The 14,518-nt window shown below is 49.6% G+C and overlaps 1 protein-coding gene across 1 annotated transcript in view; it reads right to left on the bottom strand.

Annotated features, from left to right (window-relative positions):
* p4htm (prolyl 4-hydroxylase, transmembrane (endoplasmic reticulum)) overlaps positions 1 to 14,518 on the bottom strand; it is an 85,540-nt gene that overhangs the window by 36,813 nt on the left and 34,209 nt on the right. The window lies entirely within an intron of this gene.

A 14,518-nucleotide genomic window follows, 5' to 3' on the forward strand; every position in this document is an offset into this window, starting at 1 on the left:
TGCCGTGTCCAGAGATGGCGATCTTTGGAGTATCGGAAGAGCCAGGAGTCCAGGGGGCAAGAGAGGCTGACGTTTTGGCCTTTGCCTCCCTGGTAGCCCGGAGACGGATACTGTTAATGTGGAGGAGCTGGATGCCCCCAAAATTAGAGACCTGGGTTAGTGACATGGCTGAGTTTCTCCGTCTTGAGAAAATAAAGTTCGCCCGAAGACGGTCAATGTTGGGGTTCGTCCAAAGGTGGCAGCTGTTCGTCGACTTTCTCGGAGAAAATTAAAATGTCGCAGAAGCAGAAATCTAGAAAGGGGGGAGGGGGGGGGGGGGGGGGAAAGAGGAGAAAGAGGGTGTTTAGGCTATTGTTTCATTATTGGGGGTGTGAAGCACGGGATAGGGACGGAAACGTTTTATGTACCATGTTTATGTTGCTGTTATTATTATAAAAACTACAAATACCCGAATAATTTTTTTTTTAAAGAAATCAATACTGGCTCTTACTTATCAACCCACATTTACCCATGTGGCTAATAATTCTATTCCGAACAGTTGTTTCCAGGGCTTGTCCACCACTGATGTTAAACTGCCTGGCCTGTAATTGCCAGGGTAATCCTTACAATATATTTTGAAAAAGAGCAGAACATTTGTAGTTCTCCACTCTTCTGGCACCTCCCCGAGTCTAAAGACTGGAAGATTTAGGCCACGCATCTGTAATTTCCATCCTTCAATATCCGTGAATGCATCTCATCTGGTCCCAACCAATGCCTTGTCAACTTTAAGTACTGACAGTCTGTTCAACACTTCCTCCTTGGTTAATTTTGAAGTCCTTCTAGGGGCAGAGCTTCTAGTCAGTCGCCATAGACATTAGCCTAAGCCTCTGGATTATTAGCCAGTGACATTACCACTATGCAATCATCTCCCTCCTTAAGTCTCATGGCCAAACATGGGTAATATAATCTTCTGCTGCTTATCACCTATCTACTGCCCTCTTTCAATTGTTGAATCAGAGTTCCTCAACATTGAACACCACTTGGGAGAAGCAATGAGGGCAACAAGGACACAGAACAGACTCTGGATGGGGAACATCAAAGACCTTTACCAAGAGTGGTTTGGCCCTGACTGACTGAACCCAGAAAGAAATATCTGCCTGATTGGGCTTGCAGCAGGTGGGAAGCAAACCAACGAAGAAGGAAAAGTCTACATGGCTGCATCCTCATAAATGTATCAAGTGCAGATGCATTTGCCTGTTGGCAGTAGTGATAGAAGTGAGCGAGGGCTCATAACATTGAAGACACTGTGCTAAATGGGATAGATTCAGATCTAGCAACTAAAAATTAGCCATGAGCCGCGCACTGTGGCCATCAACAGCAAAACTATTCAACCACAATCTGTTACCTCATGGTTCAGCATATCGCTCACTCTATCAATACCACCAAGCCAGGGGACCAACCCTGATTCCATGAGGAGTATAAGGAGAGATTGCTCAGAACATCACCAGGCAGACCTGAAAATGAGATGCCAAGCAGGCAAAAGAACATGGGGTGCAACAGGCACAGCTAAACAGTATTACTGCATGGATCAGATCAAAGCTATCCTGCCACACCAAGTTATGAATGGTAGAGAACAATTAAATAACTGACTAGAGAATGAAACTCCACAAATAACCCCATCGTTAATGATGGGGAAGCTCAGCATCTCAGTGTAAAAAAAGGATGAAGCATTTACAGCCGTCTTCAACCAGAAGTGCCTAATTGATGGTCAATCTCAACCTAATATCCCCAGCTCACAGGTACAAGGTTTCAACTAATTTAAGTTGCTTCATGACACAAAAAAACGGTGAAGGGCACTGGATACAGCAAAAATGATGGACCTTGACAACATCCAGTAAAACAGGAGACTCAGATTTAAAATGAGTCCTTGCCCAACAAAGCCATTCTAGTACAGCTACAACACTGGCATCTTCCCGATGTGCAAAATTTCCCAGGTATGTCCAGACTGCAAAAAGTAGGACAAATCCAATATGGCCAATTGTCATAGGTTTACCCTGTATCACCAGCAAAGTCATGGAAGGTTGTCAACAACAGTGCTAAAAAAAAAAACAGCATTTACTCAGCAATAACCTATCTTAGTTTGGGTTCCACCAGAGTTATGTGGTCCCAGGTTTCACTACAGCCTTGCTTCAAATATAAATAACAGAACTGAAATTCCAGAGGCCAGGTGAAAGTAACTGCCCTCGACATTAAGACAGCATTTGACCAAATGTGGCATCAAGGAGCCCGAGCAAAACTGAAGTGAATGGAAAATGGGAAAAGCTCTCCACTGATTGGAGTCAGTCCTGGTACAAAGGAAGAAGGGGTAGTCGTTGAAGGTCAATCATCTCAGCCACAAGACATCATTGCAGGAGTTCCTCGGGGTAGTTAAGTGTCTCAGGCCCAACCATCTTCAGCTGCTTCTTTTTTAAAAAATAATTTAGAGTACCCAATTTTTTTTCCAATTAAGGGGCAATTTAGCGTAGCCAATCCACCTACACTGCACATCTTTTTGGATTGTGGGGGTGAGACCCACACAGATTAGAGGCTAGGGACGATGCAGACATACTAGTTAAAGAGAAGGACTGTGAAACATTGGGTACAATAAGCATAGTGAAAGGGGAAGTACTGGAGGGACTGGCATCCTTGAAATGGATAAACATAGAGGGTCAGATGGAATTTATCCGAGCCTGTTGAAGGACGTCACGGAGGAAATAGCGTATGCTGTGACGATCACTTTTTTAAATAATTAATTTACGGGATGTGGGCATCGCTGGCTAGGCCAGCATTTATTGCCCATCCTAATTGCCCTTCCGAAGGTGGCGAGTTGCCTTCTTGAACCACTGCAGTCCTTGAGGTATAGTTACACCCACTGTGCTGTTAGGGAGGGAGTTCCAGCAACAGTGAAGGAACAGAGATATATTTCCAAGTCTGGGTGGTGATTGACTTGGAGGAGAACCCCCGGGCGGTGGCGTTCCCAGGTATCTGCTGCTCTTGTCCTTCTAGGTGGTAGTGGTCATGGGTATGGAAGATGTTGCCTAAGGAACCTGGTTGAGTTACTGCAGTGCATCTTGTAGATGGTAGGCATGGCTGCCACGGTTCGTTGGTGGAGAGTATGAATGTTTGTGGAAGGAGGAGCAATCAAGCGGGCTGCTTTGTCCTGGATGGTACCAAACTTCTGAGTGTTGTTATAGCTGAAATCATCCAGGCAAGTGGAGCTTATTCCATTACACTCCTGACTTGTGCCTTATAGACAGTGAGCAAGTCATTGCTGATTAAGTAGACAGGCTTTGGTGGATCAGGAGGTGAGCTACTCCCCGTAGGATTCCTAGCCTTTGACCTGCTCTGGTAGCCACAGTATTAATGTGGCTTGTCCAATTCAGTTTCTGATCAATGGTAACCACCAGGATGTTGATTGTGGGGGATTCAGTGATGGTAATGCCATTCAATGTCAAGGGCCGATGGTTAGATCCTCTCTTGCAGGAGATGTTCATTGCCTGGCACTTGTGTGGCGCGAATATAACTTGCCACTTGTCAGCCTTAGCCTGGATCTTGTCCAGGTCTTACTGTATTTGAGAATGGACTGCTTCAGTATCTGAAGAGTCGCGAATGGTGATGAACTTTGTGCAGTCATCCGCAAACATCTCCACTTCTGACCTTGTGATGGGACTGAGGTCATTGATGAAGCAGCTAAAGATGGTTGGGCCGAGGACACTACCCTGAGGAATTCCTGCAATGATGTCCTCAAACCACCTCAAGCCTTCCCTTGTGCCAGGTATGACTCCAACCAGTGGAGAGTTTTCCTCTGATTCCCATTGATTCCATTTGAGCTATGACTCCTGAATGCTATACTTGGTCACATGCTACTTTGATGTCAAGGGTGGTCACTTTCACCTCGCCTCTGGCACTCAACTCTTTTGTCTGTGCTTGAACCAAGGCTGTAATGGGGTCAGGAGCCGCGTGACCCTGGCGGAACCTAAACTGAGCTCCTGTGAGCAAGTCATTGCTGATTAAGAGCCGCTCGATAGCTCTGCTGATGACTTCTGTCATCACTTTGCTGAGGATGGGAGAGTAAGCCGAGAGGGTAGTAATTGGTTGGGTTACAGTTGTCCTGTTTCTTGTGTATAGGACACACCTGGGTAATTTTCCACATTGTCAGGTAGATGTCAGTGTTGCAGCTGTATTGGAACAGCTGGGTTATGGGTGCAGCAAGTTCATGAGCACAGGAGATCAGTACTATTGCTGGAATAGTGTCAGGGCCCACAGCCTTTGCAGTATCAAGTGCTTCAGCCGTTTCTTGATATCATGTGGAGTGAATCAAGTGAATTGGCTGAAGACTGACATCTGTGATGCTGGTGACCTCAAGAGGAGGCCGAGATGGCTCATCCACCCGGCACTTCTAGCTGAAGATTATTGCGAATGCCTCAGCCTTGTCTTTTGCACATATGTGCTGGGCTCCTCCAGCATTTAGGATGGGGATATTTGTGGAGCCTCCTCCGCCAGTGAGTTGTTAAATTGTCCACCACCATTCACGGCTGGATGTAGCAGGACTGCAGAGCTTACATCTGATGCGGCTGTTGTGGAATTGCTTAACTCTATCTATTACGTGCTGCTTATTCTGTTTGACACCTTATTTTTCGGTATGCCTGTTGTCGTTTCCGGTGCCTGGTGCCCGATTCGTTGCCAGGTGATTCATCCAGTTTCATTCCTTTTTTGTGTTTTCGCAGCAGTTGAATACAGCTTGCTAAGCTATTTCAGAGTCAATCACTGCTGTAGGCCAGACCAGGTAAAGATGGCACATTTCCTTCCCTAAAGGACATTAGTGAACCAGAACATTAAAAGAACCAGATGGGTTTTCACAACAATCGATGGTTTCATCGTCATCATTAGATTTTTAATTCCAGATATGTTATTGAGTTATCCCACCTGCCATGGTGGGATTCGAACCCCAGATCATTATCCTGGGTCTCTGGATTACTAGTCCATCAAAAATACCACTACACCACTGCCTCCCTTCAATCCTCACTAGATTCAGTCAAGGTCCCAGAGGCTTGGAGGTCTGTGAACGTTGTACCAGGGTGCAAGGCAGAAAGGCTGGTCAGTCTGACTTCAGGGGTGAGCAAACCATTGGAAACATACTGTCACTTAGAAAGGCACAGATTGATCAGAGATAGTCAGCATGGATAGTCAGTTAGGGGAAAATTGTGTCATAAACTTTTTTTAAAATTATTATTTAGAGCACCCAATTCTTTTTTTCAATTTAAGGGCAATTTAGCATCGCCAATTGACCTACCCTGCAAATCTTTTGGGTTGTGGAGAATGTGCAAATTCTACATGCACAGTGACCCAGGATCAAACCTGGGTCCTCGGCATTGTGAGCGTCTTATAGACTTAAAAGGATGTTTACAAGTAACAAGAAGGATTAATGAGGGTAGGGCAGTGGATGCTGCCTACATGAATTTCAGTAAGGCATTAGACAAAGTCTCACATGGCAGACTGAACATAGAACATTACAGCGTAGTACAGGCCCTTCGGCCCTCGATGTTGCGCCGATCTGTGAAACCCCTCTAAAGCCCATCTACACTATTCCCTTATCGTCCATATGCCTATCCAATGACCATTTGAATGCCCTTAGTGTTGGCGAGTCCATTACTGTTGCAGGCAGGGCATTCCACGCCCTTACTACTCTCTGAGTAAAGAACCTACCTCTGACATCTGTCCTATATCTATCTCCCCTCAATTTAAAGCTATGTCCCCTCGTGCTAGACATCACCATCCGAGGAAAAAGGCTCTCAATGCCCACCCTATCTAATCCTCTGATCATCTTGTATGCCTCAATTAAGTCACCTCTTAACCTTCTTCTCTCTAACGAAAACAGCCTCAAGTCCCTCAGCCTTTCCTCTCAAGATCTTCCCTCCATACCAGGCAACATCCTGGTAAATCTCCTCTGTACCCTGATGTGCCATCAATTGTACGAGAGACGAGTTGCTTTACAAAAGTTAGGCTTTAATAAATTAGAACTTAGCACTGCGGTCGTCTACAATGGACGACCGCCGGACGTTTGACTATTTATACCTCGGCAAGGAGGCGCGGTTAACTCAGCCTCTCGACCAATCGGTCGAGAGGCACATGACCGACCAGGGCCAATGGTAAGCCGGTGTTCTGCCCCAATGGCAGACAGGTATGCAAATCATATCACCACATTCACCCCTTGCGGAGAAAGAAGCCTGGGGGGGGGGGGGGGGGGGGGGGGGGGGGAGGGAGAACTGGTGATATGAGTAGCAGCCGGGAGGACAAAAATTTTCTCTCCTTTCTTTTATCGAATTTGGGGGCCTCCCAGTGGCCCTGACAATAAGCGATATTACACAAAAGTCCATTGAGCTGTCGAAATTTAGAACGATTCGATCGGTCTTTTTGTGGCCCGTGACGTTCTGGCAGACCGCCGCAGTGGAGGAGGTGACGTCAGGTCGGCCGATGGTGGTGGTTCCGCTGACGTCCTGGAGTCCGGGAGCGATGGTCCTTGAACAGTCTCCGTCACCCGAGCTGGCTGTGTATACGCCATGGATGGGGAAGGGGGAACCGGAGTGGGGCGCTGGGGGGAAAAAAACAGGGGGGGGGGGGGTCTGTGGTGGAGGGGGGGGGGAAGGCCGCACGCCGGCGGGTGCCAGGTCCCAGAGGGAGACCGTGTCCTGCCGACCGTCGGGGTACTCCACATACGCATACTGCGGGTTAGCGTGGAGTAACTGGACTTGTTCCACCAACGGGTCGGACCTGTGCATCCGCACATGCTTCCGGAGCAAGATGGGTCCGGGGGTGACCAGCCACGTCGGGAAAGGGGATCCGGAGGATGACTTCCTGGGGAAAACAAGACGTTCATGAGGTGTTAGTTGCGGTACAGAGGAGTGAGCGGATTGAATGTAGGGCATCGGGGATCACCTCTTGCCATCGGGAAATAGGGAGATCTCTGGACCGGAGGGCCAGTAGTATGGTCTTCCAGATGGTACCATTCTCCCGCTCGACCTGTCCGTTACCCTGGGGGTTATAGCTGGTCGTCCTGCTAGAGGCATTGCCCCTGTCGAGCAGGAATTGACACAGCTCATCGCTCATAAAGGAGGACCCCCGATCGCTGTGTATGTACGTGGGGTAGCCGAACAGGGAGAAGACGGAGAGGAGTGCCTTAATGGCGGTCGATGTGGTCATGTTGGGGCAGGGAATGGCGAAGGGGAAGCGGGAGAATTCGTCAATTACCACCAGGAAATAAATGTTGCGGTTGTTAGAGGGAAGTCAATGCTGAAACGTTCGAAGGGGCGGGATGCTTTGATCAGGTGTGCGCGCTCGGGGCGGTAGAAGTGCGGTTTGCACTCTGCGCAGATGTGGCAGTCACGGGTTACTGACCTGACTTCCGCGATGGAGAAAGGCAGGTTGCGGGCCTTAATGAAATGGTAGAGGCGGGTCACCCCTGGATGGCAGAGGTCCGCGTGGAGGGAGCGGAGGCGGTCTATCTGCGCGCTGGCGCAGGTACCGCGGGACAGGGCATCAGGAGGCTCATTGAGCTTCCCAGGACGATACAAGATCTCATAGTTGTACGTGGACAACTCGATCCGCCACCGTAAGATCTTGTCATTCTTGATCTTGGCCCTTTGTGCATTATCAAACATGAAGGCTACTGACCGTTGGTCTGTGAGGAGGGTAAGCCTCCTGCCGGCCAAATAGTGCCTCCAATGTCGCACCGCTTCGACTATGGCCTGGGCTTCCTTTTCCACAGAGGGGTGGCGAAGTTCGGAAGCCTGGAGAGTTCTGGAAAAGAAGGCCACGGGTCAGCCTGCTTGGTTCAGGGTGGCCGCCAGAGCAACTTCTGATGCATCGCTCTCGACCTGGAAGGGGAGGGACTCGTCGATGGCGCGCATCGTGGCCTTTGCGATGTCCGCTTTGATGCGGCTAAAGGCCTGGCAGGCCTCTGTCGACGGCGGGAAGATCGTGGTTTAAATGAGGGGACGGGCCTTGTCAGCGTAGTTGGGAACCCATTGGGCGTAGTATTCGAAGAACCCCAGGCAGCGTTTGAGGGATTTGGGGGTACTGGGGAGAGGGAGTTCCATCAGGGGGCGCATGCGTTCGGGGTCGGGGCCTATCACTCCTTTACGCACTACGTAGCCGAGGATGGCTAGACGGTCGGTGCTAAACACGCACTTATCCTTATTGTATGTGAGGTTAAGGAGTTTTGCGGTTTGGAGGAATTGCTGGAGGTTGGCGTCATGGTCCTGCTGATCGTGGCCGCAGATGGTGACATTATCAAGATACGGGAAGGTAGCCTGTAATCCGTACTTGTCGACCATTCGGTCCATCTCCCGTTGGAAGACCGAGACCCCATTTGTGACACCGAATGGAACCCTAAGGAAGTGGTAGAGGCGCCCATCTGCCTCAAACGCGGTGTATTTGCCGTCACTCACGCGGATGGGGAGCTGATGATAAGCGGACTTAAGGTCCACAGTGGAGAAGACCTTGTATTTAGCAATATCGTTTACCATGGTGGAAATACGGGGGAGAGGATACGCGTCCAGTTGCGTAAACTGGTTGATGGTCTGGCTATAGTCGATGACCATCCGGTTTTTCTCCCCAGTCCGGACCACCAGCACTTGGGCTCGCCAGGGACTGTTGCTGGCCTCGATGACCCCTTCCGTCAGCAGCCTCTGGACCTCGGACCTGATGAATTACCGGTCCTGGGCACTGTACCGTCTGCTCCGTGTCACGACGGGTTTGCAATCGGGGGTGAGATTAGCAAACAAGGAGGGGGGGTCCACTTTGAGGGACACGAGGCTGCAGACAGTGAGGGGGGGTATAGGGCCGCCGAATTGAAAGGTCAAGCTCTGCAGGTTGCATTGGAAGTCCAGTCCTAGGAGTGCCGGTGCGCAAAGGTCAGGGAGGACAAGGAATTTATAATTTTTAAAAACCTTCCCCTGGACCGTGAGGTCCGCAATGCAGCACCCAGTGATGTGGACGGAGAGGCTAACCCGATTTTGTGTTTTACCGGATGGACAGGGAGCGCGCAGCGTCTTACCGTGGCAGGGTGAACAAAGCTTTCCGTGCTCCGGAGTCCAGCAGGCTGCCCGTCTCGTTGCCGTTAAGGTGGACCAGCGTTGTCGTTTTGGCGAGCGTGCGTGGATGTGACTGGTCGAGCTGAATGGCCGCGAGCCGTGGAGAAAATCCGTATTCGTCGTCGCCGTCAGAGTAGATGCTGGAAGAACCTTGCGTGCCAGTCCCGGAAGGCGGTGGCCAGGATCCGCACGTGGAGTCGGGATCCCAAGATGGCGCCGCCCAGGACCCGAACGCGGAGTCGGCGTCCCAAGATGGCAGCGCCCAGGACCCGAACGCGGAGTCGGCGTCCCAAGATGGCGGCGCCCAGGACCCGCACGCGGAGTCAGCGTCCCAAGATGGCGGCGCCCAGGACCCGCACGTGGAGTCGGCGTCCCAAGATGGCGGCGCACAGGACCCGCACGAGGAGTCGGCGCCCCAAGATGGCGGCACCCGTGGGGCCCACGTGGTTGCTGGGGGCGGGGCTAGCGGTGCCGGCGAGCCGAGTGGAGCCGACGAGCCGAGTGGAGCGGGGGCGGCGGGGCGCGCGGGGTGGGGGACTCACGCAGCGGGCAGGAAGGGACCGGAGAGGCGTGCAGGTCGGGGGGGGGGGGGGGGGGGGGGGGGGGGGGACTCGCGCGGCGGGCAGGAAGGGCCTGGAGAGGCATGCAGGTCGGGCGCCGGGGCCCGGAGGGGAGGGGAAGAGACTCACACGGCAGGCAGGAAGGGCCCGGAGAGGCGTGCAGGTCGGGCGCCGGGGCCCAGGGGCGGGGGGGGAGATTCGGGCGGCGGTTAGGAGGGCTCCGGGGAGCTGGAGCGGCCCCGGAGGAGAGAGAGAGGCGAGCAGGCCAGGCGCGGGGGGGAAGATAGTTGTGCTGTGTCTAAGAGGGGACCTGGAGGGCCCAGAGGAGAGAGAGGCGCACAGGCCGGTGGCAGAGGCCGGGGGGGGGGGGGGGGGGGGGGGGAAGAGTGTTGCGTAGCGTCCGGAAGAGCCGCAGCCATCGTTTTGGCCTGGCAGACCATGGAGAAGTGGCCCTTCTTTCCGCAGCTCTTACAGAGGGCGGAGCGGGCTGGGCAGCACGGGCGAGGGTGTTTCGCGAACCCACAAAAGTAGCAGCGGGGCCCCATGGACTTGTCGGGGCGTCCCGCGGCACAGGCCTGAGGGAGGTGGGGAGCGGCGGATGGCGGTGGGGAAGCGTGCCAGGAGGCCTGGCTGGGGACATAGGTACGGGCGTTTTGATCGGCGACCTCCAGGGAGGAGGAGAGAGTCCGTGCCTCATTTAAGCTGAGGTCGTCTCTCTCCAGCATCCGCTGGCGGATAGCGGGGGACTGCATCCCAGCCACGTAAGCGTCTCTGATCAGTAGTTCCATGTGCTTCGTAGCTGAGACTGCGACGCAGGAGCAATTCCTCCCCAGGATAGCGAGGGCCTGGTAAAATTGGTTTAGTGACTCACCGGGGAGCTGCCGTCTGGTGGCCAGCAGATGTCGGGCGAATACCCTGTTGACTGGTTTAATGAATTGTCCCTTTAGCTTTAGTATTGCTGCATCATAATCCGTTTCTTCGATTATTGCGTAGGCGTCGATACCCACGCTGGAGTGGAGGACGTGCAGCTTCTGTGCCACGGTGGGGGAGGTGGGGGGGGGGGTGGTTGTAGATGCCAGGTATCTTTCGAGGCATGTCAGCCAAAGTTGAAAAAGTTCTGCAGCGTTCGGAGTTTGCGGGCTGATGCGGAGGCATTCGGGCTTGAACCGGAACTCCATCTTCAAAATTGTAGTTTATTAAATTGATGTGCCATCAATTGTACGAGAGACGAGTTGCTTTACAAAAGTTAGGCTTTAATAAACTAGAACTTAGCCCTGGGGTCGTCTACAATAAAATGGATGACCGCTGGACGTTTGACTATTTATACCTCGGCAAGGAGGCGCGGTTAACTCAGCCTCTCGACCAATCGGTCGAGAGGCACATGACCGACCAGGGCCAATGGTAAGCCGGTGTTCTGCCCCAATGGCAGACAGGTATGCAAATCATATCACCACATACCCTTTCCAATGCTTCCACATCCTTCCTATAATGCGGCGACCAGAACTGCGCGCAATACTCCAAATGCGGCCACACCAGAGTTTTGTACAACTGCAACGTGACCTCATGGCTCCGAAACTCAATTCCTCTACCAATAAAAGCTAACACACCGTACACCTTCTTAACAACCCTCTCAACCTGGGTGGCAACTTTCAGGGATCAATGGACATGGACACAGAGACCTCTCTGCTCATCCACACTACCAAGAATCTTACCATTGGCCCAGTACTCTGTCTTCCTGTTATTCCTTCCACAATTAATCACCTCACACTTTTCTGCATTAAACTCCATTTGCCACCTGTCAGCACAGCTCTGCAGCTTATCTATGTCCCTCTGTAACTTGTAACATCCACAACTGGCCACTGTCCACAACTCCACCGACTTTAGTGCCATCTGCAAATTTACTCACCCATCCTTCTATGCCCGCCTCCAGGTCATTTATAAAAATGACAAACAGCAGCGGCCCCAAAACAGATCCTTGTGGTACACCACCAGTAACTGGACACCAGTCTGAACATTTCCCATCAACTACCACCCTTTGTCTTCTTCCAGCTAGCCAATTTCTGATCCAAACTGCTAAATCACCCCGAATCCCATGCCTCCGTATTTTCTGCAATAGCCTATCATGGGGAACCTTATCAATCGCTTTACTGAAATCCATATACACCACATCAACTGCTTTACCCTCAGCCACCTGTTTGGTCACCTTCTCAAAGAACTGGTCAGAAAAGCACGATCGCATGGGAGATCGGGAAAGGTGGCAGCTTGGACTCAAAATTGGCTGTGACAGGAAACAAAGAGCAATGGTTGATGGATTTTTAGTTTCCAATAGTGTTTCATAGGACTTAGCGTTGGACCCTTGATGCCTATATTAATGATTTAGACTTAAATGTGGGAGGCATGGTTGGGAAACTTGCAGATGACAAAAATGGGCCATGTAGGTGATCGCGAAGAGGATAGTTGTTGACTGCAATGGTTATATGGAGTGGGCAGAGAAATGGCAACTGGAATTCAATCTAGAAAAGTGTGAAGTAATGCATTTGGGGACGACAAACAAAGCAAGGGAGAACATAATAAAGAGGGGTTGAGGAAGTGAGAGACCTCAGAGTTCATGTCCACAGGTCCCAAGTGGCAGGACAGGGGAACAAGGTGGTTAAGAAAGCTTAATTTTTCCTTTACTGGGCAAGGAATTGACACAAAAGAAGCGATGTAATGATGGAACTGTATAAAACGCTAGTTAGGCCACAGCTGGAATTGTGTACACATTTCTGGTCATCACATTACAGGAAGGACATAATTAGTCAGGATAGAGTGCAGAGGAAATGTATAAGAATGTTGCCAGGACTGGAACATTTGTTTTCCTTGGAACAGAGGAGGCAAAGGGGTGACCTAAATCAAGTGTACAAAATTAGGAAAGGCCTAGATAGGGTAGACAGGAAAGACTTATTTCCCCTATCTGATGGGTTAATTCCAGGGGGCATAGGTTAAGGTGACTGGTGGAAGGATTAGAAGGGACATGAGGAATAACATTTTCACTGGAAGGGTGTCCAGCGTCTGGAATTCACTATGTTGGTGGTTGAGGCTGAAATGCTCAACTCATTTAAGAAGGTACCTGGATCTTCATCTGAACTGCTGTAACCTGCAGGGCTATGGGATTAAAACGGTGGCTAGTTTCTTTTTTCCCTAATTTTGGCTGGGGCCGGCACGATGGGCTGAATGGCCTCTTCCTGCACCGTAACCTTTCTACGGCTAGGCATTCTGCGTAAATGCCATTTATTTCCCCAACATGAATCCCTCGCACAAGAAAGGAAGACAGATTTGAGTCACGAAATTAACCAAACAGCTTCTCGTTGGTAACGTGAAATGCTCGTTCACAGGAACAGCGTCCTCGTCACTAAACAGCAGCACTGTGGTAGTTCCTACAAACATCCGTTACATACATGGCCATGCCTAACAACAGAACTGTTACGAATGCAGAAAAAACTGTCGCCAAGCATACGTTTAAGAAGGAGGAAGGAAAGCAGGTTGTTCTTTATAAAATGACAGGGCGCCAGAATTGCTCGACTGTAAATTCTCAATTTCTATATAATTAAAAAATTGAAACCCAACTTTCTCACTCATATTCAGAATTCATTCCGGTGTTTTCACGAGGCCCCCTTCTGTTCGACAATTGTTAACAGCGGGGGAGAGTCCTCAATTACTGTCGTCAAAAAATTAAAATGACTAAAGAGATTTTCCCCCCCACTGAGATGCATTTTCTCTGGCAAACTTCAGTCTGGTTAGAAAGTGGGATTTGTATTTTCCGGAAGAAATCTTGCTGCTTCCGTGGAGAAGAACAAAACTTATAAATGCATTGTTTAGTTTTTCCAACGATCACAATAAAGCCATCATTACAGAAAGCGAATTTTACCGGCAAACAGGCAAACTTATATTATCCAACCTTAGCCTGAATATTTAATTGGGACCCGCTTTATTTATAAATATTTGCTAGACTCCAACTCTAAAGTGGCGTTTAAGTAACGGGAAAGACAGTTGATTCAATACAGAAACGGATATTTTCATTACAAATACATTTTCCAGCTTTCTGTATATCCAGAGGGCATGACTCATCTACTCGCAGGCAGCACACAATATTTCAAGTTAGATTAAATTCGTGAACGATTGTGTTTGTTTTATAACAAGTATTATTAGCTTTATTGTAAAAATAGGCTAACTGGTATAAAAACAATTTCAATGATATTTAAAGACTATATAACACCAAGATTACCAGACCAAATAGCCAGCATTCTCCTTTCACCTGTTTGAATAACCTTACATTTCCCATTGACAAATGAATCGCGTTGTTTAAAAACGCGCGTTTGTGTTGGAAATATATGGTTACTCTGCATTAAATCTCAACTGGATCAAATTAAAAACACAATTTTCCGCTAATACTTGCGGGAAATCCAATTTAGACAAAACATTACTTGCTAATATATTTTACGCGAAAAGGCATATTTTAGAGCAGTTTGCAAATGGCTGTTAATTTAGACGACAGAGAGAGAGGAGTCAAGCCAATCTGCACCAAAAAAGCACTGAATACGATTTTTAGAATACAAGTCACTTTATTTGGGGTGTTATTAAGCTATGTTTACAGGAAACTGCTATGGTTTAGTTAACTGTGGAACTGAGAGTTCACTTCAGAAAAATATAACTTTCTCAAAGAAAAAATGTAAAATATTGATCAAATGTTTAAACGTCCAAGGTGCTGAAACGTCTTGCTCATGTTTGTAAATACATCAACCACAAAAGCAGATTGAGATCTGCAAATCATCGATCGCCCAACTTTTGGAGTACATTAAACTGAACGAA

This window comes from Scyliorhinus canicula, chromosome 11 (genome assembly GCF_902713615.1).
Source record: "Scyliorhinus canicula chromosome 11, sScyCan1.1, whole genome shotgun sequence".
NCBI classification, from domain to species: domain Eukaryota; kingdom Metazoa; phylum Chordata; class Chondrichthyes; order Carcharhiniformes; family Scyliorhinidae; genus Scyliorhinus; species Scyliorhinus canicula.